General features: G+C 42.0%; 1 protein-coding gene across 1 annotated transcript in view; it reads right to left on the reverse strand.

Moving 5' to 3' along the window:
* The window catches only part of LOC140269242 (tissue factor-like), a 111,039-nt gene that overhangs the window by 22,505 nt on the left and 62,725 nt on the right, over nt 1–25,809 (reverse strand). The window lies entirely within an intron of this gene.

Genomic DNA, 25,809 nt, shown 5'->3' on the forward strand with positions numbered 1-25,809 from the left:
TTAGCACATCTATTTAGCACATTCCCATTAGCAAATTCAACAAATTTCGTGCCCAAATTCAAAACTCTCTAGCGCCACCAACATGTCAAAGTTTCAAGCCCATTCAGCTAAATAACTTTTGACTCGTTGATCCAAATTTCAAAAACAAGGCATCGTTGGAATCCTTGGATCATGACGAGTCCAACGCACCCTATGACGTCATTTTCCGTCTGACTAGATTTTCCGCCATCTTGGATTTTGTTGAAAACCTTAAAAAATTTTCACAGGTCAGAAATTTTGACCAAATCTCATGAAAATTGGCACATAGTATCTTTGGACCAATCCGCACAAAAGTTAGGAGATGGATTTTTCAATTTCGACTTTGTTAATTAGCTACATCAATTCAAATTTGGCGGCGACTACGCCAAAAAGGACGTGAGGCCATATCTCAGCAACAGTTTAATCTTTTGACATCAAACTTATAACACATATTTATAACTCGATCCCAAACAGTCCCAAGAATTATAGTGATCTTTGACCTATAGGGGGCGCTATATTTAGCAAAAATGCATTTTTGCTCATAACTTTGGACCCGTTTTTCCAAATTTCACAAATGAGGTACCGTTGTAATTCGTGGATATATCCGAGGTCAACCAACCCTATGACGTCATTCGCACCATCGTGGATTGTCCGCCATTTTGAATTATATCAAAAACCTCCAAAACGCATTACAGGTCACCCAGATTGTCTGCTTTCCACGGGACTTGACATATAGAATGTTCAGACCAAGCCTCACAAGAGCTATCATGTTGATTTTTTTATTTCGTTATCGTTTGCCCGTAGCAGCCAATCAAATTCAGCGATGATGCGCCAAACAGGACGTGAGGCCGTATCTCAGCAACCATTTGCTCTTTTGACATCAAACTTCTAACACAGACTCATGATCAAGTCTGTAAGAGGCCCAAGAAGTCTGGTGAACGTCCACCCAGAGGGGGCGCTATAAGTAGCAAACATGCATTTTGCTCATAACTTTGGAGCCGTTGGTTCAAATTGGACAAATGAGGTACCGTTGGAATCCCTGGATGAAGACGAGTTCATCTCAAACACCAAACTTGGTCTATGTACTCATAATGCCTGCCTGAGCAGCCGCAGGCTTACCTGCTATTCTGCTAGACCCCGCCATCGCTGCTTGCAGCTATATTTAGGGGTCTAGCAGCGAAGCTGCAGAACCCTATTGTTTTAGTAGCTTTTCTTATTATTATTAGGGGTCTAGCAGCGAAGCTGCAGAACCCTATTGTTTTAGTAGCTTTTCTTATTATTCTTCTACTTTCCGCCACCATTGAAGTCTATGGCAGCCCCATTAACGCAATGGTAAAAAGTTGTGAAATTTGGCCCATATCTTTAGGATAATCCCATTAGCAAATTCAACAAATTTGGTGCCCAAACTCAAAACTCTCTAGCGCCACCAACATGTCAAAGTTTGAAGCCCATTCAGCTAAATAACCTTTGACTCGTTGATCCAAATTTCAAAAACAAGGCATCGTTGGAATCCTTGGATCATGACGATTCCAACGCACCCTATGACGTCATTTTCCGTCTGACTACATTTTCCGCCATCTTGGATTTTGTTGAAAACCTTCAAAAGGATTCTTCGTTCACACATTTTAACCGATTCTCATGAAAATTGGCACACAGTATCTTTCGACGAATCCGCACAAAAGTTAGGAAGCGGATTTTTCAATTTCGACTTTGTTCACCCACAATAACCAATCAAATTTGGCGGCGACTACGCCAAAAAAGACGTGAGGCCATATCTCAGCAACCGGTTGGTCTTATGACATCAAACTTTTACCACAGACTCATAACTCGATCCCGAACAGGCACAAGAATTATAGTGATCTTTGATCTATAGGGGGCGCTATATTTAGCAAAAATGCATTTTTGCTCATAACAATGGACCCGTTTGTCCAAATTTCACAAATGAGGTACCATTGTAATCCGAGGATATATCCGAGGTCAACACAACCTAGGACGTCATTCGCGCCATCTTGGATTGTCCGCCATTTTGAATTGTATCAAAAACCTTCAAAACGCATTACAGGTCACCCAGATTGTCTGAATTCCATGGGACTTGACATATAGAATCTTCAGACCGAGCCTCACAACAGCTATCACCTGGAATTTTTTATTTCGTTTCCCTTTGCCGATAATAGCCAATCAAACTCAGCGCTGACACGCCAAATAGGACGTGAGGCCATATCTCAGCAACCATTTAATCTTTTGACATCAAACTTATAACCCAGACTCATGACCAAGTCTGTAAGAAGCCCAAGAAGTCTGGGGAACTTCCACCCACAGGGGGCGCTATAAGTAGCAAAACTGCATTTTGCTCATAGCTTTGGAGCCGTTGGTTCAAATTGGACATGTGAAGTACCGTTGGAATCCCTGGATGAAGACGAGTTCATCTCAAACACTAAACTTGGTCTGTGGACACATGATGCCCCTCCTGAGCAGCCGCAGGCTTGCCTGCTGTTCTGCTAGACCCCGTATCGCTGCTTGCAGCTATATTTATTATTATTCTTCTACTTTCCGCCACCATTGAAGTCTATGGCAGCCCCATTAACGCAATGGTAAAAAGTTGTGAAATTTGGCCCATATCTTTAGGACAGTCCCATTAGCAAATTAAACAAATTTGGTGCCCAAATTCAAAACTCTCTAGCGCCACCAACATGTCAAAGTTTGAAGCCCATTCAGCTAAATAACTTTTGACTCGTTGATCCAAATTTCAAAAACAAGGCATCCTTGGAATCCTTGGATCATGACGATTCCAACGCACCCTATGACGTCATTTTCCGTCTGACTAGATTTTCCGCCATCTTGGATTTTGTTGAAAACCTTCAAAAGGATTCTTCGTTCACACATTTTGACCGATTCTCATGAAAATTAGCACAGAGTATCTTAGGACAAATCCGCACAAAAGTTAGGAAGCGGATTTTTCAATTTCGACTTTGTTCACCCATTATAACCAATCAAAGTTGGCGGCGACTACGCCAAAAAGGACGTGAGGCCATATCTCAGTAACCGGTTGGTCTATTGTCATCAAACTTTTATCACAGACTCATAACTCGATCCCTAACAGGCCCAAGAATTGTGGCCATCTTTGACCTATAGGTGGCGCTATATTTAGCAAAAATGCATTTTTGCTCATATCTTTGGACCCGTTTCTCCAAATTTCACAAATGAGGTACCGTTGTAATCCCTGGATATATCCGAGGTCAACCAATACGATGACGTCATTTGCGCCATCTTGGATTTACCGCCATTTTGAATTATGTCAAAAACCTTCAAAACGCATTACAGGTCACCCAGATTGTCTGATTTCCACGGGACTTGATATATAGAATCTTCAGACTGAGCCTCACATGACCTTTTCAGTGATAATTTTTAATTCACTACCGTTTGCCCGTAGCAGCCAATCAAACTCAGCGATGACGCACCAAACAGGACGTGAGGCCATATCTCAGCAACCATTTGATCTTTTGACATCAAACTTATAACCCAGACTCATGACCAAGTCTTTAAGAGGCCCAACAAGTCTGTTGCACTTCCACCCAGTGGAGGCGCTATAAGTAGACAAACTGCATTTTGCTCATAGCTTTGGAGCCGTCTGTTCAAATTGGACAAATGAGGTACCGTTGGAATCCCTGGATGAAGACGAGTTCATTTCAAACACCAAACTTGGTCTATGGACTCATGATGCCTTCCTGAGCAGCCGCAGGCTTACCTGCTATTCTGCTAGACCCCGCCATCGCTGCTTGCAGCTATATTTATTATTCTTCTACTTTCCGCCACCATTGAAGTCTATGGCAGCCCCATTAACGCAATGGTAAAAAGTTGTGAAATTTGGCACATCTATTTAGCACATTCCCATTAGCAAATTCAACAAATTTCGTGCCCAAATTCAAAACTCTCTAGCGCCACCAACATGTCAAAGTTTCAAGCTCATTCAGCTAAATAACTTTTGACTCGTTAATCCAAATTTCAAAAACAAGGCATCGTTGGAATCCTTGGATTATGACGAGTCCAACGCACCCTATGACGTCATTTTCCGTCTGACTAGATTTTCCGCCATCTTGGATTTTGTTGAAAACCTTAAAAAATTTTCACAGGTCACAAATTTTGACCAAATCTCATGAAAATTGGCACATAGTATCTTAAGACCAATCCGCACAAAAGTTAGGAGATGGATTTTTCAATTTCGACTTTGTTATTTAGCTACATCAATTCAAAGTTGGCGGCGACTACGCCAAAAAGGACGTGAGGCCATATCTCAGCAACAGTTTAATCTTTTGACATCAAACTTATAACACATATTCATAACTCGATCCCAAACAGTCCCAAGAATTATAGTGATCTTTGACTTATAGGGGGCGCTATATTTAGCAAAAATGCATTTTTGCTCATAACTTTGGACCCGTTTATCCAAATTTCACATATGAGGTACCGTTGTAATCCCTGAATATATCCGAGGTCAACCAATACTATGACGTCATGTGCGCCATCTTTAACTGTCTGCCATTTTGAATTATATCAAAAACATTCAAAACGCATTACAGGTCACCCAGATTGTCTGCTTTCCACGGGACTTGAGATATAGAATGTTCAGACCAAGCCTCACAAGAGCTATCATGTTGATTTTTTTATTTCGTTTCCGTTTGCCCGTAGCAGCCAATCAAATTCAGCGATGATGCGCCAAACAGGACGTGAGGCCGTATCTAAGCAACCATTTGCTCTTTTGACATCAAACTTCTAACACAGACTCATGATCAAGTCTGTAAGAGGCCCAAGAAGTCTGGTGAACGTCCACCCAGAGGGGGCGCTATAAGTAGCAAACATGCATTTTGCTCATAACTTTGGAGCCGTTGGTTCAAATTGGACAAATGAGGTACCGTTGGAATCCCTGGATGAAGACGAGTTCATCTCAAACACCAAACTTGGTCTGTGTACTCATAATGCCTTCCTGAGCAGCCGCAGGCTTACCTGCTTTTCTGCTAGACCCCGTATCGCTGCTTGCAGCTATATTTAGGGGTCTAGCAGCGAAGCTGCAGAACCCTATTGTTTTAGTAGTTTTTCCTATTATTATTATTATTGATCTACTTTCCGCTGCAATTGAAGTCTATGGCAGCCCCATTAACGCAATGGTAAAAAGTTGTGAAATTTGGCACATCTAATTAGGACAGTCCCATTAGCAAATTCAACAAATTTCGTGCCCAAATTCAAAACTCTCTAGCGCCACCAACATGTCAAAGTTTGAAGCCCATTCAGCTAAATAACTTTTGACTCGTTGATCCAAATTTCAAAAACAACATATGGCTGGAATCCTTGGATCATGACGAGTCCAACGCACCCTATGACGTCATTTTCCGTCTAACTAGATTTTCCGCCATCTTGGATTTTGTTGAAAACCTTCAAAAAGTTTCACAGGTCACAAATTTTGACCAATTCTCATGAAAATTGGCACACAGTATCTTTGAACGAATCCGCACAAAGGATACGAAGCGGATTTTTCAATTTCGACTTTGTTCACCCATTACAACCAATCAAAGTTAACGGCGACAACGCCAAAAAGGACGTGAGGCCATATCTCAGCAACCGGTTGGTCTTTTGACATCAAACTTATGACACTGACTCATAACTCGATCCTTAACAGGCCTAAGAATTTTAGTGATCTTTGACCTATAGGTGGCGCTATATTTAGCAAATATGCATTTTTAATCATAACTTTACACCTGTTTGTCCAAATATCACAAATGAGGTACCATTGGAGTCCCTGGATATAGCCGAGGTCAATCAATCTCATGACGTCATGCGCGCCATCTTGGATTGTCCGCCATTATGAATTCCATCAAAATCCTTCAAAACGCATTACAGGTCACCCAGATTGTCTGATTTCCACGGGACTTGACATATAGAATCTTCAGACTGAGCCTCACATGAGCTTTCAACTGGTATTTTTTAATTCGCTACCGTTTGCCCGTAGCAGCCAATCAAACTCAGCAATGACGCGCCAAACAGGAAGTGAGGCCATATCTCAGCAACCATTTAATCTTTTGACATCAAACCTATAACACAGACTCATGACCAAGTCTTTAAGAGGCCCAAGAAGTCTGGTGAACGTCCACCCAGTGGGGGCGCTATAAGTAGAAAAACTGCATTTTGCTCATAGCTTTGGAGCCGTTGGTTCAAATTGGACAAATGAGGTACCGTTGGAATCCCTGGATGAAGACGAGTTCATTTCAAACACCAAACTTGGTCTGTGGACTCATGATGCCTTCCTGAGCAGCCGCAGGCTTACCTGCTATTCTGCTAGACCCCGTATCGCTGCTTGCAGCTATATTTAGGGGTCTAGCAGCGAAGCTGCAGAACCCTATTGTTTTAGTAGCTTTTCTTATTATTCTTCTACTTTCCGCCACCATTGAAGTCTATGGCAGCCCCATTAACGCAATGGTAAAAAGTTGTGAAATTTGGCCCATATATTTAGGACAATCCCATTAGCAAATTCAACAAATTTGGTGCCCAAACTCAAAACTCTCTAGCGCCACCAACATGTCAAAGTTTGAAGCCCATTCAGCTAAGTAACTTTTGACTCGTTGATCCAAATTTAAAAAACAACGCATCGTTGGAATCCTTGGATCATGACGATTCCAACGCACCATATGACGTCATTTTCCGTCTGACTAGATTTTCCGCCATCTTGGATTTTGTTGAAAACCTTCAAAAGGATTCTTCGTTCACACATTTTAACCGATTCTCATGAAAATTGGCACACAGTATCTTTGGACGAATCCGCACAAAAGTTAGGAAGCGGATTTTTCAATTTCGACTTTGTTCACCCACAATAACCAATCAAATTTTGCGGCGACTACGCCAAAAAGGACGTGAGGCCATATCTCAGCAACCGGTTGGTCTTATGACATCAAACTTATACCACAGACTTATAACTCGATCCCTAACAGGCCCAAGAATTGTGGCCATCTTTGACCTATAGGTGGCGCTATATTTAGCAAAAATGCATTTTTGCTCATATCTTTGGACCCGTTTGTCCACATTTCACAAATGAGGTACCGTTGTAATCCCTGGATATATCCGAGGTCAACCAATACGATGACGTCATTCGCGCCATCTTGGATTTACCGCCATTTTGAATTATGTCAAAAACCTTCAAAACGCATTACAGGTCACCCAGATTGTCTGATTTCCACGGGACTTGACATATAGAATCTTCAGACTGAGCCTCACATAAGCTTTTCAGTGATATTTTTTAATTCACTACCGTTTGCCCGTAGCAGCCAATCAAACTCAGCGATGACGCACCAAACAGGACGTGAGGCCATATCTCAGCAACCATTTGATCTTTTGACATCAAACTTCTAACACAGACTCATGACCAAGTCTTTAAGAGGCCCAAGAAGTCTGTTGCACTTCCACCCAGTGGAGGCGCTATAAGTAGACAAACTGCATTTTGCTCATAGCTTTGGAGCCGTCTGTTCAAATTGGACAAATGAGGTACCGTTGGAATCCCTGGATGAAGACCAGTTCATTTCAAACACCAAACTTGGTCTATGGACTCACGATGCCCTCCTGAGCAGCCGCAGGCTTGCCTGCTGTTCTGCTAGACCCCGTATCGCTGCTTGCAGCTATATTTATTATTCTTCTACTTTCCGCCACCATTGAAGTCTATGGCAGCCCCATTAACGCAATGGTAAAAAGTTGTGAAATTTGGCACATCTAATTAGGACAGTCCCATTAGCAAATTCAACAAATTTCGTGCCCAAATTCTAAACTCTCTAGCGCCACCAACATGTCAAAGTTTGAAGCCCATTCAGCTAAATAACTTTTTACTCGTTGGTCCAAATTTCAAAAACAAGGCATCGTTTGAATCCTTGGATCATGACGAGTCCAACGCACCCTATGACGTCATTTTCCGTCTGACTAGATTTTCCGCCATCTTGGATTTTGTTGAAAACCTTAAAAAATTTTCACAGGTCAGAAATTTTGACCAAATCTCATGAAAATTGGCACATAGTATCTTTGGACCAATCCGCACAAAAGTTAGGAGATGGATTTTTCAATTTCGACTTTGTTAATTAGCTACATCAATTCAAAGTTGGCGGCGACTACGCCAAAAAGGACGTGAGGCCATATCTCAGCAACAGTTTAATCTTTTGACATCAAACTTATAACACATATTCATAACTCGATCCCAAACAGTCCCAAGAATTATAGTGATCTTTGACCTATAGGGGGCGCTATATTTAGCAAAAATGCATTTTTGCTCATAACTTTGGACCCGTTTTTCCAAACTTCACAAATGAGGTACCGTTGTAATTCGTGGATATATCCAAGGTCAACCAACCCTATGACGTCATTCGCACCATCGTGGATTGTCCGCCATTTTGAATTACGTCAAAAACCTTAAAAATGCATTACAGGTCACCCAGATTGTCTGAATTCCATGGGACTTAACACATAGAATCTTCAGACTAAGCCTCACAAGAGCTATCACCTGGAATTTTTACATTCGATTCCGTTTACCCGTAGCAGCCAATCAAACTCAGCGCTGACACGCCAAATAGGACGTGAGGCCATATCTCAGCAACGATTTAATCTTTTGACATCAAACTTATAACCCAGACTCATGACCAAGTCTGTAAGAGGCCCAAGAAGTCTGGGGAACTTCCACCCAGAGGGGGCGCTATAAGTAGCAAAACTGCATTTTGCTCATAGCTTTGGAGCCGTTGGTTCAAATTGGACAAATGAGGTACCGTTGGAATCCCTGGATGAAGACGAGTTAATCTCAAACACTAAACTTGGTCTGTGGACACATGATGCCCCTCCTGAGCAGCCGCAGGCTTACCTGCTGTTCTGCTAGACCCCGCAATCGCTGCTTGCAGCTATATTTAGGGGTCTAGCAGCGAAGCTGCAGAACCCTATTGTTTTAGTAGCTTTTCTTATTATTATTATTAGGGGTCTAGCAGCGAAGCTGCAGAACCCTATTGTTTTAGTAGCTTTTCTTATTATTCTTCTACTTTCCGCCACCATTGAAGTCTATGGCAGCCCCATTAACGCAATGGTAAAAAGTTGTGAAATTTGGCCCATATCTTAAGGACAATCCCATTAGCAAATTCAACAAATTTGGTGCCCAAACTCAAAACTCTCTAGCGCCACCAACATGTCAAAGTTTGAAGCCCATTCAGCTAAATAACTTTTGACTCGTTGATCCAAATTTAAAAAACAAGGCATCGTTGGAATCCTTGGATCATGACGATTCCAACGCACCCTATGACGTCATTTTCCGTCTGACTAGATTTTCCGCCATCTTGGATTTTGTTGAAAACCTTCAAAAGGATTCTTCGTTCACACATTTTAACCGATTCTCATGAAAATTGGCACACAGTATCTTTGGACGAATCCGCACAAAAGTTAGGAAGCGGATTTTTCAATTTCGACTTTGTTCACCCACAATAACCAATCAAATTTGGCGGCGACTACGCCAAAAAGGACTTGAGGCCATATCTCAGCAACCGGTTGGTCTTATGACATCAAACTTTTACCACAGACTCATAACTCGATCCCGAACAGGCCCAAGAATTATAGTGATCTTTGATCTATGGGGGGCGCTATATTTAGCAAAAATGCATTTTTGCTCATAACAATGGACTCGTTTGTCCAAATTTCACAAATAAGGTACCGTTGTAATCCGTGGATATATCCGAGGTCAACGAATCCCATGACCTCATTTGCGCCATCTTGGATTGTCCGCCATTTTGAATTATGTCAAAAACCTCCAAAACGCATTACAGGTCACCCAGATTGTCTGATTTCCACGGGACTTGACATATAGAATCTTCAGACCAAGCCTCACAAGAGCTATCATGTGGAATTTTTTATTTCGTTTCCCTTTGCCCGTAGCAGCCAATGAAACTCAGCGATGATGCGCCAAACAGGACGTGAGGCCATATCTCAGCAACCAAATAATCTTTTGACATCAAACTTCTAAGACAGACTCATGACCAAGTCTTTAAGAGGCCCAAGAAGTCTGTTGCACTTCCACCCAGTGGAGGCGCTATAAGTAGACAAACTGCATTTTGCTCATAGCTTTGGAGCCGTCTGTTCAAATTGGACAAATGAGGTACCGTTGGAATCCCTGGATGAAGACGAGTTCATTTCAAACACAAAACTTGGTCTATGGACTCATGATGCCTTCCTGAGCAGCCGCAGGCTTACATGCTGTTCTGCTAGACCCCGCCATCGCTGCTTGCAGCTATATTTATTATTCTTCTACTTTCCGCCACCATTGAAGTCTATGGCAGCCCCATTAACGCAATGGTAAAAAGTTGTGAAATTTGGCACATCTATTTAGCACATTCCCATTAGCAAATTCAACAAATTTGGTGCCCAAATTCAAAACTCTCTAGCGCCACCAACATGTCAAAGTTTGAAGCCCATTCAGCTAAATAACTTTTGACTCGTTGATCCAAATTTCAAAAACAAGGTATCGTTGGAATCCTTGGATCATGACGAGTCCAACGCATCCTATGACGTCATTTTCCGTCTGACTAGATTTTCCGCCATCTTGGATTTTGTTGAAAACCTTCAAAAGGATTCTTCGTTCACACATTTTGACCGATTCTCATGAAAATTAGCACAGAGTATCTTTGGACGAATCCGCACAAAAGCTAGGAAGCGGATTTTTCATTTTCGACTTTGTTCACCCATTATAACCAATCAAAGTTGGCGGCGACTACGCCAAAAAGGACGTGAGGCCATATCTCAGCAACCGGTTGGTCTATTGTCATCAAACTTATATCACAGACTCATAACTCGATCCCTAACAGGCCCAAGAATTGTGGCCATCTTTGACCTATAGGTGGCGCTATATTTAGCAAAAATGCATTTTTGCTCATATCTTTGGACCCGTTTGTCCAAATTTCACAAATGAGGTACCGGTGTAATCCCTGGATATAGCCGAGGTCAACCAATACGATGACGTCATTCGCGCCATCTTGGATTTACCGCCATTTTGAATTATGTCAAAAACCTTCAAAACGCATTACAGGTCACCCAGATTGTCTGATTTCCACGGGACTTGACATATAGAATCTTCGGACTGAGCCTCACATGAGCTTTTCAGTGATATTTTTTAATTCACTACCGTTTGCCCGTAGCAGCCAATCAAACTCAGCGATGACGCACCAAACAGGACGTGAGGCCATATCTCAGCAACCATTTGATCTTTTGACATCAAACTTATAACACAGACTCATGACCAAGTCTTTAAGAGGCCCAAGAAGTCTGTTGCACTTCCACCCAGTGGAGGCGCTATAAGTAGACAAACTGCATTTTGCTCATAGCTTTGGAGCCGTCTGTTCAAATTGGACAAATGAGGTACCGTTGGAATCCCTGGATGAAGACGAGTTCATTTCAAACACCAAACTTGGTCTATGGACTCATGATGCCTTCCTGAGCAGCCGCAGGCTTACCTGCTATTCTGCTAGACCCCGCCATCGCTGCTTGCAGCTATATTTATTCTTCTACTTTCCGCCACCATTGAAGTCTATGGCAGCCCCATTAACGCAATGGTAAAAAGTTGTGAAATTTGGCACATCTATTTAGCACATTCCCATTAGCAAATTCAACAAATTTGGAACCCAAATTCAAAACTCTCTAGCGCCACCAACATGTCAAAGTTTGAAGCCCATTCAGCTAAATAACTTTTGACTCGTTGGTCCAAATGTCAAAAACAAGGTATCGTTGGAATCCTTGGATCATGACGAGTCCAACGCACCCTATGACGTCATTTTCCGTCTGACTAGATTTTCCGCCATCTTGGATTTTGTTGAAAACCTTCAAAAGGATTCTTCGTTCACACATTTTGACCGATTCTCATGAAAATTAGCACAGAGTATCTTTGGACGAATCCGCACAAAAGCTAGGAAGCGGATTTTTCATTTTCGACTTTGTTCACCCATTATAACAAATCAAAGTTGGCGGCGACTACGCCAAAAAGGACGTGAGGCCATATCTCAGCAACCGGTTGGTCTTATGACATCAAACTTATATCACAGACTCATAACTCGATCCCTAACAGGCCCAAGAATTGTAGCCATCTTTGACCTATAGGTGGCGCTATATTTAGCAAAAATGCATTTTTGCTCATATCTTTGGACCCGTTTGTCCAAATTTCACAAATGAGGTACCATTGTAATCCCTGGATATATCCGAAGTCAACCAATACGATGACGTCATTCGCGCCATCTTGGATTTACCGCCATTTTGAATTATGTCAAAAACCTTCAAAACGCATTACAGGTCACCCAGATTGTCTGATTTCCACGGGACTTGACATATAGAATCTTCAGACTGAGCCTCACATGAGCTTTTCAGTGATATTTTTTAATTCACTACCGTTTGCCCGTAGCAGCCAATCAAACTCAGCGATGACACACCAAACAGGACGTGAGGCCATATCTCAGCAACCATTTGATCTTTTGACATCAAACTTATAACACAGACTCATGACCAAGTCTTTAAGAGGCCCAAGAAGTCTGTTGCACTTCCACCCAGTGGAGGCGCTATAAGTAGACAAACTGCATTTTGCTCATAGCTTTGGAGCCGTCTGTTCAAATTGGACAAATGAGGTACCGTTGGAATCCCTGGATGAAGACGAGTTCATTTCAAACACCAAACTTGGTCTATGGACTCATGATGCCTTCCTGAGCAGCCGCAGGCTTACCTGCTATTCTGCTAGACCCCGCCATCGCTGCTTGCAGCTATATTTATTCTTCTACTTTCCGCCACCATTGAAGTCTATGGCAGCCCCATTAACGCAATGGTAAAAAGTTGTGAAATTTGGCACATCTATTTAGGACAGTCCCATTAGCAAATTCAACAAATTTGGAACCCAAATTCAAAACTCTCTAGCGCCACCAACATGTCAAAGTTTGAAGCACATTCAGCTAAATAACTTTTGACTCGTTGGTCCAAATTTCAAAAACAAGGTATCGTTGGAATCCTTGGATGATGACGAGTTCAACGCACCCTATGACGTCATTTTCCGTCTGACTAGATTTTCCGCCATCTTGGATTTTGTTGAAAACCTTCAAAAGGATTCTTCGTTCACACATTTTAACCGATTCTCATGAAAATTGGCACACAGTATCTTTGGACGAATCCGCACAAAAGTTAGGAAGCGGATTTTTCAATTTCGACTTTGTTCACCCACAATAACCAATCAAATTTGGCGGCGACTACGCCAAAAAGGACGTGAGGCCATATCTCAGCAACCAGTTGGTCTATTGACATCAAACTTATATCACAGACTCATAACTCAATCCCTAACTGGCCCAAGAATTGTGGCTATCTTTGACCTATAGGTGGCGCTATATTTAGCAAAAATGCATTTTTGAGCATATCTTTGGACCCGTTTGTCCAAATTTCACATATGAGGTACCGCTGTAATCCCTGGATATATCCGAGGTCAACCAATCCTATGACGTCATGTACGCCATCTTTAATTGTCCGCCATTTTGAATTATATCAAAAACCTTCAAAACGCATTACAGGTCACCCAGATTGTCTGATTTCCACGGGACTTGACATATAGAATTTTCAGACTGAGCCTCACATTAGCTTTCAAGTGGTATTTTTAATTCGCTACCGTTTTCCCGTAGCAGCCAATCAAACTCAGCGATGACGCGCCAAACAGGACGTGAGGCCATATCTCAGCAACCATTTGCTCTTTTGACATCAAACTTCTAACACAGACTCATGATCAAGTCTGTAAGAAGCCCAAGAAGTCTGGTGAACGTCCACCCAGTGGGGGCGCTATAAGTACAAAAACTGCATTTTGCTCATAGCTTTGGAGCCGTTGGTTCAAATTGGACAAATGAGGTACCGTTGGAATCCCTGGATGAAGACGAGTTCATTTCAAATGCCAAACTTGGTCTATGGACTCATGATGCCTTCCTGAGCAGCCGCAGGCTTACCTGCTGTTCTGCTAGACCCCGCCATCGCTGCTTGCAGCTATATTTATTATTCTTCTACTTTCCGCTGCAATTGAAGTCTATGGCAGCCCCATTAACGCAATGGTAAAAAGTTGTGAAATTTGGCACATCTATTTAGCACATTCCCATTAGCAAATTCAACAAATTTCGTGCCCAAATTCTAAACTCTCTAGCGCCACCAACATGTCAAAGTTTGAAGCCCATTCAGCTAAATAACTTTTGACTCGTTGATCCAAATTTAAAAAACAAGGCATTGTTGGAATCCTTGGATGATGACGAGTCCAACGCACCCTATGACGTCATTTTCCGTCTAACTAGATTTTCCGCCATCTTGGATTTTGTTGAAAACCTTCAAAAATTTTCACAGGTCACAAATTTTGACCAATTCTCATGAAAATTGGCACAGAGTATCTTTGGACCAATCCGCACAAAAGTTGCTCGTTTTTTACTTCAAATTCGACTTTGTTCAACCAGTACATCCAATCAAAGTTGATGGCGACTACGCCAAAAAGGACGTGAGGCCATATCTCAGCAACAATTTAATCTTTTGACATCAAACTCATAACACATATTCATAACTCGATCTTAAAGAGGCCCAAGAATTTTGGAGAACTTTGACCTATAGGTGGCGCTATATTTAGCAAAAATGCATTTTTGCTCATATCTTTGGACCCGTTTGTCCAAATTTCACAAATGAGGTACCGTTGTAATCCGTGGATATAGCCGAGGTCAACGAATCCTATGAAGTCATTTGCGCCATCTTGGATTGTCCGCCATTTTGAATTATGTCAAAAACCTTCAAAACGCATTACAGGTCACCCAGATTGTCTGATTTCCACGGGACTTGACACATAGAATCTTCAGACGAAGCCTCACAAGAGCTATTATGTGAAATGTTTAATTTCGCTTCCGTTTGCCCATAGCAGCCAATCAAACTCAGCGATGACGCGCCAAACAGGACGTGAGGCCATATCTTAGCAACCATTTAATCTTTTGACATCAAACTTCTAACACAGAGTCATGACCAAGTCTGTAAGAGGCCCAAGAAGTCTGGTGCACTTCCACCCAGAGGGGGCGCTATAAGTAGAAAAACTGCATTTTGCTCATAGCTTTGGAGCCGTTGGTTCAAATTGGACAAATGAGGTACCGTTGGAATCCCTGGATGAAGACGAGTTCATTTCAAACACCAAACTTGGTCTATGGACTCATGATGCCTTCCTGAGCAGCCGCAGGCTTACCTGCTGTTCTGCTAGACCCCGCCATCGCTGCTTGCAGCTATATTTAGGGGTCTAGCAGCGAAGCTGCAGAACCCTATTGTTTTAGTAGTTTTTCTTATTAGGGGTCTAGCAGCGAAGCTGCAGAACCCTATTGTTTTAGTAGCTTTTCTTATTATTCTTCTACTTTCCGCTGCAATTGAAGTCTATGGCAGCCCCATTAACGCAATGGTAAAAAGTTGTGAAATTTGGCACATCTATTTAGCACATTCCCATTAGCAAATTCAACAAATTTCGTGCCCAAATTCAAAACTCTCTAGCGCCACCAACGGGTCAAAGTTTGAAGCCCATTCAGCTAAATAACTTTTGACTCGTTGATCCAAATTTCAAAAACAAGGCATCGTTGGAATCCGTGGATCATGACGAGTCCAACGCACCCTATGACGTCATTTTCCGTCTAACTAGATTTTCCGCCATCTTGGATTTTGTTGAAAACCTTAAAAAATTTTCACAGGTCACAAATTTTGACCAATTCTCATGAAAATTGACACAAAGTATCTTTGCACCAATCCGCACAAAAGTTGCTCGTTTTTTACTTCAAATTTGACTTTGTTCAACCAGTACATCCAATCAAAGTTGATGGCAACTACGCCAAAAAGGACGTGAGACCATATCTCAGCAACAGTTTAATCTTTTGACATCAAACTCATAACACATATTCATAACTCGATTTTGAAGTGGCCCAAGAATTTTGGAGACCTTTGACTTATAGGTGGCGCTATATTTAGAAAAAATGCATTTTTGCTCATATCTTTGGACACGTTTGTCCAAATTTCACAAATGAGGTACCGTTGTAATCCGTGGAAATAGCCGAGGTCAACCAACCCGATGACGTCATTCGCGCCATCTTGGATTGTCCGCCATTTTGAATTATGTCAAAAACCTTCAAAACGCATTACAGGTCACCCAGATTGTCTGATTTCCACGGGACTTGACACATAGAATGTTCAGACCAAGCCTCACAAGAGCTATCATGTGGATTTTTTTATTTCGTTTCCCTTTTCCCGTTGCAGCCAATCAAACTCAGCGATGACGCGCCAAACAGGACGTGAGGCCATATCTCAGCAACCAATTAATATTTTGACATCAAACTTTTAACACAGACTTATGACCAAGTCTTTACGAAGCCCAAGAAGTCTGGTGCACTTCCACCCAGAGGGGGCGCTATAAGTAGAAAAACTGCATTTTGCTCATAGCTTTGGAGCCGTTGGTTCAAATTGGACAAATGAGGTACCGTTGGAATCCCTGGATGAAGACGAGTTCATTTCAAACACCAAACTTGGTCTATGGACTCATGACGCCTTCCTGAGCGGCCGCAGGCTTACCTGCTATTCTGCTAGACCCCGCCATCGCTGCTTGCAGCTATATTTATTATTATTATTAGGGGTCTAGCAGCGAAGCTGCAGAACCCTATTGTTTTAGCTGGTATTCCTATTATTATTGATCTACTTTCCGCTGCAATTGAAGTCTATGGCAGCCCCATTAACGCAATGGTAAAAAGTTGTGAAATTTGGCCCATATTTTTAGGACCATCCCATTAGCAAACTCAACAATTTTGGTGCCCAAAATCTAAACTCTCTAGCGCCACCAACACGTCAAAGTTTGAAGCACATTCAGCTAAATAACTTTTGACTCATGTGTCCGAATTTCAAAAACAAGGTATCGTTGGAATCCTTGGATCATGACGATTCCAACGCACCCTATGACGTCATTTTCCGTCTAACTAGATTTTCCGCCATCTTGGATTTTGTTGAAAACCTTAAAAAATTTTCACAGGTCACAAATTTTGACCAATTCTCATGAAAATTGGCACAGATTATCTTTGGACCAATCCGCACAAAAGTTGCTCGTTTTTTACTTCAATTTCGACTTTGTTCACCCATTACATCCAATCAAAGTTAACGGCGACAACGCCAAAAAGGACGTGAGGCCATATCTCAGTAACCGGTTGGTGTTTTGACATCAAACTTATGACACTGACTCATAACTCGATCCTTAACAGGCCTAAGAATTTTAGTGATCTTGGACCTATAGGTGGCGCTATATTTAGCAAAAATGCATTTTTGCTCATAACTTTACACCTGTTTGTCCAAATATCACAAATCAGGTACCGTTGGAGTCCCTGGATATAGCCGAGGACAATCAATCTCATGACGTCATGCGCGCCATCTTGGATTGTCCGCCATTTTGAATTATATCAAAAACCTTCAAAACGCATTACAGGTCACCCAGATTGTCTGATTTCCACGGGACTTGACATATAGAATGTTCAGACCAAGCCTCACAAGAGCTATCATGTTGATATTTTTATTTCGTTTCCGTTTGCCCGTAGCAGCCAATCTAATTCAGCGATGATGCGCCAAACAGGACGTGAGGCCGTATCTCAGCAACCATTTGCTCTTTTGACATCAAACTTCTAACACAGACTCATGGTCAAGTCTGTAAGAGGCCCAAGAAGTCTGGTGAACGTCCACCCAGAGGGGGCGCTATAAGTAGCAAACATGCATTTTGCTCATAACTTTGGAGCCGTTGGTTCAAATTGGACAAATGAGGTACCGTTGGAATCCCTGGATGAAGACGAGTTCATCTCAAACACCAAACTTGGTCTATGAACTCATGATGCCTTCCTGAGCAGCCGCAGGCTTACATGCTGTTCTGCTAGACCCCGCCATCGCTGCTTGCAGCTATATTTAGGGGTCTAGCAGCGAAGCTGCAGAACCCTATTGTTTTAGTAGTTTTTCTTATTATTATTCTTCTACTTTCCGCTGCAATTGAAGTCTATGGCAGCCCCATTAACGCAATGGTAAAAAGTTGTGAAATTTGGCACATCTATTTAGCACATTCCCATTAGCAAATTCAACAAATTTCGTGCCCAAATTCAAAACTCTCTAGCGCCACCAATGGGTCAAAGTTTGAAGCCCATTCAGCTAATTAACTTTTGACTCGTTGATCCAAATTTAAAAAACAAGGCATCGTTGGAATCCTTGGATCATGACGAGTCCAACGCACCCTATGACGTCATTTTCCGTCTGACTAGATTTTCCGCCATCTTGGATTTTGTTGAAAACCTTAAAAAATTTTCACAGGTCACAAATTTTGACCAATTCTCATGAAAATTGGCACACAGTATCTTTAGACCAATCCGCACAAAAGTTGCTCGTTTTTTACTTCAAATTTGACTTTGTTCAACCAGTATCTCCAATCAAAATTGATGGCGACTACGCCAAAAAGGACGTGAGGCCATATCTCAGCAACAGTTTAATCTTTTGACATCAAACTCATAACACATATTCATAACTCGATTTTGAAGAGGCCCAAGAATTTTGGAGACCTTTGACCTATAGGTGGCGCTATATTTAGAAAAAATGCATTTTTGCTCATATCTTTGGACCCGTTTGTCCAAATTTCACAAATGAGGTACCGTTGTAATCCGTGGATATAGCCGAGGTCAACGAATCCTATGACGTCATTCGCGCCATCTTGGATTTTCCGCCATGTTGAATTATGTCAAAAACCTTCAAAACGCATTACAGGTCACCCAGATTGTCTGATTTCCACGGGACTTGACATATAGAATGTTCAGACTGAGCCTCACAATAGTTATTATCTGGATTTTTTTATTTCGTTTCCATTTGCCCGTAGCAGCCAATCAAACTCAGCGATGACGCATCAAACAGGACGTGAGGCCATATCTCAGCAACCATTTGCTCTTTTGACATCAAACTTCTAACACAGACTCAGAACCACGTCTGTAAGAAGCCCAAGAAGTCTGGTGCACTTCCACCCAGTGGGGGCGCTATAAGTAGAAAAACTGCATTTTGCTCATAGCTTTGGAGCCGTTGGTTCAAATTGGACAAATGAGGTACCGTTGGAATCCCTGGATGAAGACGAGTTCATCTCAAACACCAAACTTGGTCTATGGACTCATGATGTCCTCCTGAGCAGCCGCAGGCTTGCCTGCTATTCTGCTAGACCCCGCCATCGCTGCTTGCAGCTATATTTATTATTATTCTTCTACTTTCCGCTGCAATTGAAGTCTATGGCAGCCCCATTAACGCAATGGTAAAAAGTTGTGAAATTTGGCACATCTATTTAGCACATTCCCATTAGCAAATTCAACAAATTTGGTGCCCAAACTCAAAACTCTCTAGCGCCACCAACATGTCAAAGTTTGAAGCCCATTCAGCTAAATAACTTTTGACTCGTTGATCCAAATTTAAAAAACAAGGCATCGTTGGAATCCGTGGATGTTGACGATTCCAACGCATCCTATGACGTCATTTTCCGTCTAACTAGATTTTCCGCCATCTTGGATTTTGTTGAAAACCTTCAAAAGGAAACTTCGTTCACAAATTTTAACCGATTCTCATGAAAATTAGCAGAGAGTATCTTTAGACGAATCCGCACAAAAGTTAGGAAGCGGATTTTTCAATTTCGACTTTGTTCACCCACAATAACCAATCAAAGTTGGCGGCGACTACGCCAAAAAGGACGTGAGGCCATATCTCAGCAACCAATTGGTCTATTGACATCAAACTTATATCACAGACTCATAACTCAATCCCTAACAGGCCCAAGAATTGTGGTTATCTTTGACCTATAGGTGGCGCTATATTTAGCAAAAATGCATTTTTGAGCATATCTTTGGACCCGTTTGTCCAAATTTCACAAATGAGGTACCGTTGTAATCCCTGGATATATCCAAGGTCAACCAATCCTATGACGTCATGTGCGCCATCTTTAATTGTCCACCATTTTGAATTATATCAATAACCTTCAAAACGCATTACAGGTCACCCAGATTGTCTGATTTCCACGGGACTTGACATATAGAATTTTCAGACTGAGCCTCACATGAGCTTTCAAGTGGTATTTTTTAATTCGCTACCGTTTGCCCGTAGCAGCCAATCAAACTCAGCGATGATGCGCCAAACAGGACGTGAGGCCATATCTCAGCAACCATTTGCTCTTCTGACATCAAACTTCTAACACAGACTCATGACCAAGTCTGTAAGAAGCCCAAGAAGTCTGGTGAACGTCCACCCAGTGGGGGCGCTATAAGTACAAAAACTGCATTTTGCTCATAGCTTTGGAGCCGTTGGTTCAAATTGGACAAATGAGGTACCGTTGGAATCCCTGGATGAAGACGAGTTCATTTCAAACACCAAACTTGGTCTATGGACTCATGATGCCTTCCTGAGCAGCCGCAGGCTTACCTGCTATTCTGCTAGACCCCGCCATCGCTGCTTGCAGCTATATTTATTATTCTTCTACTTTCCGCCACCATTGAAGTCTATGGCAGCCCCATTAACGCAATGGTAAAAAGTTGTGAAATTTGGCACATCTATTTAGCACATTCCCATTAGCAAATTCAACAAATTTCGTGCCCAAATTCAAAACTCTCTAGCGCCACCAACATGTCAAAGTTTCAAGCTCATTCAGCTAAATAACTTTTGACTCGTTGATCCAAATTTAAAAAACAAGGCATCGTTGGAATCCTTGGATTATGACGAGTCCAACGCACCCTATGACGTCATTTTCCGTCTGACTAGATTTTCCGCCATCTTGGATTTTGTTGAAAACCTTAAAAAATTTTCACAGGTCAGACATTTTGACCAAATCTCATGAAAATTGGCACATAGTATCTTTGGACCAATCCGCACAAAAGTTAGGAGATGGATTTTTCAATTTCGACTTTGTTATTTAGCTACATCAATTCAAAGTTGGCGGAGACTACGCCAAAAAGGACGTGAGGCCATATCTCAGCAAACGTTTAATCTTTTGACATCAAACTTATAACACATATTCATAACTCAATCCCAAACAGTCCCAAGAATTATAGTGATCTTTGACCCATAGGGGGCGCTATATTTAGCAAAAATGCATTTTTGCTCATAACTTTGGACCCGTTTGTCCAAATTTCACATATGATGTACCGTTGTAATCCCTGAATATATCCGAGGTCAACCAATACTATGACGTCATGTGCGCCATCTTTAATTGTCTGCCATTTTGAATTATATCAAAAACATTCAAAACGCATTACAGGTCACCCAGATTGTCTGATTTCCACGGGACTTGACATATAGAATGTTCAGACCAAGCCTCACAAGAGCTATCATGAGGAATTTTTTATTTTGTTTCCCTTTGCCCGTAGCAGCCAATCAAACTCAGAGATGACGCGCCAAACAGGACGTGAGGCCATATCTCAGCAACCATTTGCTCTTTTGACATCAAACTTCTAACACAGACTCATGACCAAGTCTTTAAGAGGCCCAAGAAGTCTGGTGAACGTCCACCCAGTGGGGGCGCTATAAGTAGAAAAACTGCATTTTGCTCATAGCTTTGGAGCCGTTGGTTCAAATTGGACAAATGAGGTACCGTTGGAATCCCTGGAGGAAGACGAGTTCATTTCAAACACCAAACTTGGTCTATGGACTCATGATGCCTTCCTGAGCAGCCGCAGGCTTACCTGCTGTTCTGCTAGACCCCGTATCGCTGCTTGCAGCTATATTTATTATTCTTCTACTTTCCGCCACCATTGAAGTCTATGGCAGCCCCATTAACGCAATGGTAAAAAGTTGTGAAATTTGGCACATCTATTTAGGACAGTCCCATTAGCAAATTCAACAAATTTGGTGCCCAAATTCAAAACTCTCTAGCGCCACCAACATGTCAAAGTTTGAAGCCCATTCAGCTAAATAACTTTTGACTCGTTGATCCAAATTTCAAAAACAAGGTATCGTTGGAATCCTTGGATCACGACGAGTCCAACGCACCCTATGACGTCATTTTCCGTCTGACTAGATTTTCCGCCATCTTGGATTTTGTTGAAAACCTTCAAAAGGATTCTTCGTTCACACATTTTAACCGATTCTCATGAAAATTGGCACACAGTATCTTTGGACGAATCCGCACAAAAGTTAGGAAGCGGATTTTTCAATTTCGACTTTGTTCACCCAATACAACCAATCAAAGTTAACGGCGACAACGCCAAAAAGGACGTGAGGCCATATCTCAGCAACCGGTTGGTCTTTTGACATCAAGCTTCTACCAGAGACTCAAGACTTGTTATCTAAGAGGCCCAAGAATTTTGGTGATCTTTGACCTATAGGTGGCACTATATTTAGCAAAAATGCCTTTTTGCTCATAACTTTGGACCCGTTTTTCCAAATTTCACAAATGAGGTACCGTTGTAATTCGTGGATATATCCGAGGTCAACCAACCCTATGACGTCATTCGCACCATCGTGGATTGTGCGCCATTTTGAATTATGTCAAAAACCTTCAAAATGCATTACAGGTCACCCAGATTGTCTGAATTCCACGGGACTTGACACATAGAATCTTCAGACTAAGCCTCACATGAGCTTTTAAGTGGTATTTTTTAATTCGCTACCGTTTGCCCGTAGCAGCCAATCAAACTCAGCGATGACGCGCCAAACAGGACGTGAGGCCATATCTCAGGAACCATTTGCTCTTTTGACATCAAACTTATAACACAGACTCATGATCAAGTCTGTAAGAAGCCCAAGAAGTCAGGTGCACGTCCACCCAGAGGGGGCGCTATAAGTAGAAAAACTGCATTTTGCTCATAGCTTTGGAGCCGTTGGTTCAAATTGGACAAATGAGGTACCGTTGGAATCCCTGGATGAAGACGAGTTCATTTCAAACACCAAACTTGGTCTATGGACTCATGATGCCTTTCTGAGCAGCCGCAGGCTTACCTGCTATTCTGCTAGACCCCGCCATCGCTGCTTGCAGCTATATTTAGGGGTCTAGCAGCGAAGCTGCAGAACCCTATTGTTTTAGTAGTTTTTCTTATTAGGGGTCTAGCAGCGAAGCTGCAGAACCCTATTGTTTTAGCTGTTTTTCTTATTATTATTCTTCTACTTTCCGCTGCAATTGAAGTCTATGGCAGCCCCATTAACGCAATGGTAAAAAGTTGTGAAATTTGGCCCATATCTTCAGGAACATCCCATTAGCAAATTCAACAAATTTCGTGCCCAAATTCAAAACTCTCTAGCGCCACCAACATGTCAAAGTTTGAAGCCCATTCAGCTAAATAACTTTTGACTCGTTGATCCAAATTTCAAAAACAACATATCGCTGGAATCCTTGGATCATGACGAGTCCAACGCACCCTATGACGTCATTTTCCGTCTAACTAGATTTTCCGCCATCTTGGATTTTGTTGAAAACCTTCAAAAAGTTTCACAGGTCACAAATTTTGACCAATTCTCATGAAAATTGGCACATAGTATCTTTGGACGAATCCGCACAAAGGATACGAAGCGGATTTTTCAATTTCGACTTTGTTCACCCATTACAACCAATCAAAGTTAACGGCAACAACGCCAAAAAGGACGTGAGGCCATATCTCAGCAACCGGTTGGTCTTTTGACATCAAACTTAAGACACTGACTCATAACTCGATCCTTAATAGGCCCAAGAATTATAGTGATCTTTGACCTATAGGTGGCGCTATATTTAGCAAAAATGCATTTTTGCTCATAACTTTACACCTGTTTGTCCAAATATCACAAATCAGGTACCGTTGGAGTCCCTGGATATAGCCGAGGTCAAACAATCTCATGACGTCATGCGCGCCATCTTGGATTGTCCGCCATTTTGAATTATATCAAAAACCTTCAAAACGCATTACAGGTCACCCAGATTGTCTGATTTCCAAGGGACTTGACATATAGAATGTTCAGACCAAGCCTCACAAGAGCTATCATGTTGATTTTTTTATTTCGTTTCCGTTTGCCCGTAGCAGCCAATCAAATTCAGCGATGATGCGCCAAACAGGACGTGAGGCCATATCTCAGCAACCATATGCTCTTTTGACATCAAACTTCTAACACAGACTCATGATCAAGTCTGTAAGAGGCCCAAGAAGTCTGGTGAACGTCCACCCAGAGGGGGCGCTATAAGTAGCAAACATGCATTTTGCTCATAACTTTGGAGCCGTTGGTTCAAATTGGACAAATGAGGTACCGTTGGAATCCCTGGATGAAGACGAGTTCATCTCAAACACCAAACTTGGTCTATGTACTCATAATGCCTTCCTGAGCAGCCGCAGGCTTACCTGCTATTCTGCTAGACCCCGCCATCGCTGCTTGCAGCTATATTTATTATTCTTCTACTTTCCGCTGCAATTGAAGTCTATGGCAGCCCCATTAACGCAATGGTAAAAAGTTGTGAAATTTGGCACATCTAATTAGGACAGTCCCATTAGCAAATTCAACAAATTTCGTGCCCAAATTCAAAACTCTCTAGCGCCACCAACATGTCAAAGTTTGAAGCCCATTCAGCTAAATAACTTTTGACTCGTTGATCCAAATTTAAAAAACAAGGCATCGTTGGAATCCTTGGATCATGACGAGTCCAACGCACCCTATGACGTCATTTTCCGTCTTACTAGATTTTCCGCCATCTTGGATTTTGTTGAAAACCTTAAAAAATTTTCACAGGTCACAAATTTTGACCAATTCTCATGAAAATTGGCACAGAGTATCTTTAGACCAATCCGCACAAAAGTTGCTCGTTTTTTACTTCAAATTCGACTTTGTTCACCCAGTACATCCAATCAAAGTTGACGGCGACTACGCAAAAAAGCACGTGAGACCATATCTCAGCAACAGTTTCATCTTTTGACATCAAACTCATAACACATATTCATAACTCGATCTCGAAGAGGCCCAAGAATTTTGGAGACCTTTGACCTATAGGTGGCGCTATATTTAGAAAAAATGCATGTTTGCTCATATCTTTGGACCCGTTTGTCCAAATTTCACAAATGAGGTACCGTTGTAATCCGTGGATATAGCCGAGGTCAACGAATCCTATGACGTCATTCGCGCCATCTTGGATTGTCCGCCATTTTGAATTATGTCAAAAACCTTCAAAACGCATTACAAGTCACCCAGATTGTCTGATCTCCACGGGACTTGACATATAGAATCTTCAGACCATGCCCCACAAGAGCTATCATGTGAAATTTTTATATTCACTTCCGTTTGCCCGTAGCAGCCAATCAAACTCAGCGATGACGCACCAAACACGACGTGAGGCCATATCTCAGCAACCATTTAATCTTTTGACATCAAACTTCTAATACAGACTCATGACCAAGTCTGTATGAAGCCCAAGAAGTCAGGTGCACTTCCACCCAGTGGGGGCGCTGTAAGTACAAAAACTGCATTTTGCTCATAGCTTTGGAGCCGTTGGTTCAAATTGGACAAATGAGGTACCGTTGGAATCCCTGGATGAAGACGAGTTCATCTGAAATACCAAACTTGGTCTGTGGACTCATGATGCCCTCCTGAGCAGCCGCAGGCTTACCTGCTGTTCTGCTAGACCCCGCCATCGCTGCTTGCAGCTATATTTATTATTATTCTTCTACTTTCCGCTGCAATTGAAGTCTATGGCAGCCCCATTAACGCAATGGTAAAAAGTTGTGAAATTTGGCACATCTAATTAGGACA

This window comes from Leuresthes tenuis, unplaced genomic scaffold (assembly GCF_036924035.1).
Source record: "Leuresthes tenuis unplaced genomic scaffold, fLeuTen1.0.hap1 SCAF_14, whole genome shotgun sequence".
NCBI classification, from domain to species: Eukaryota; Metazoa; Chordata; class Actinopteri; order Atheriniformes; family Atherinopsidae; genus Leuresthes; species Leuresthes tenuis.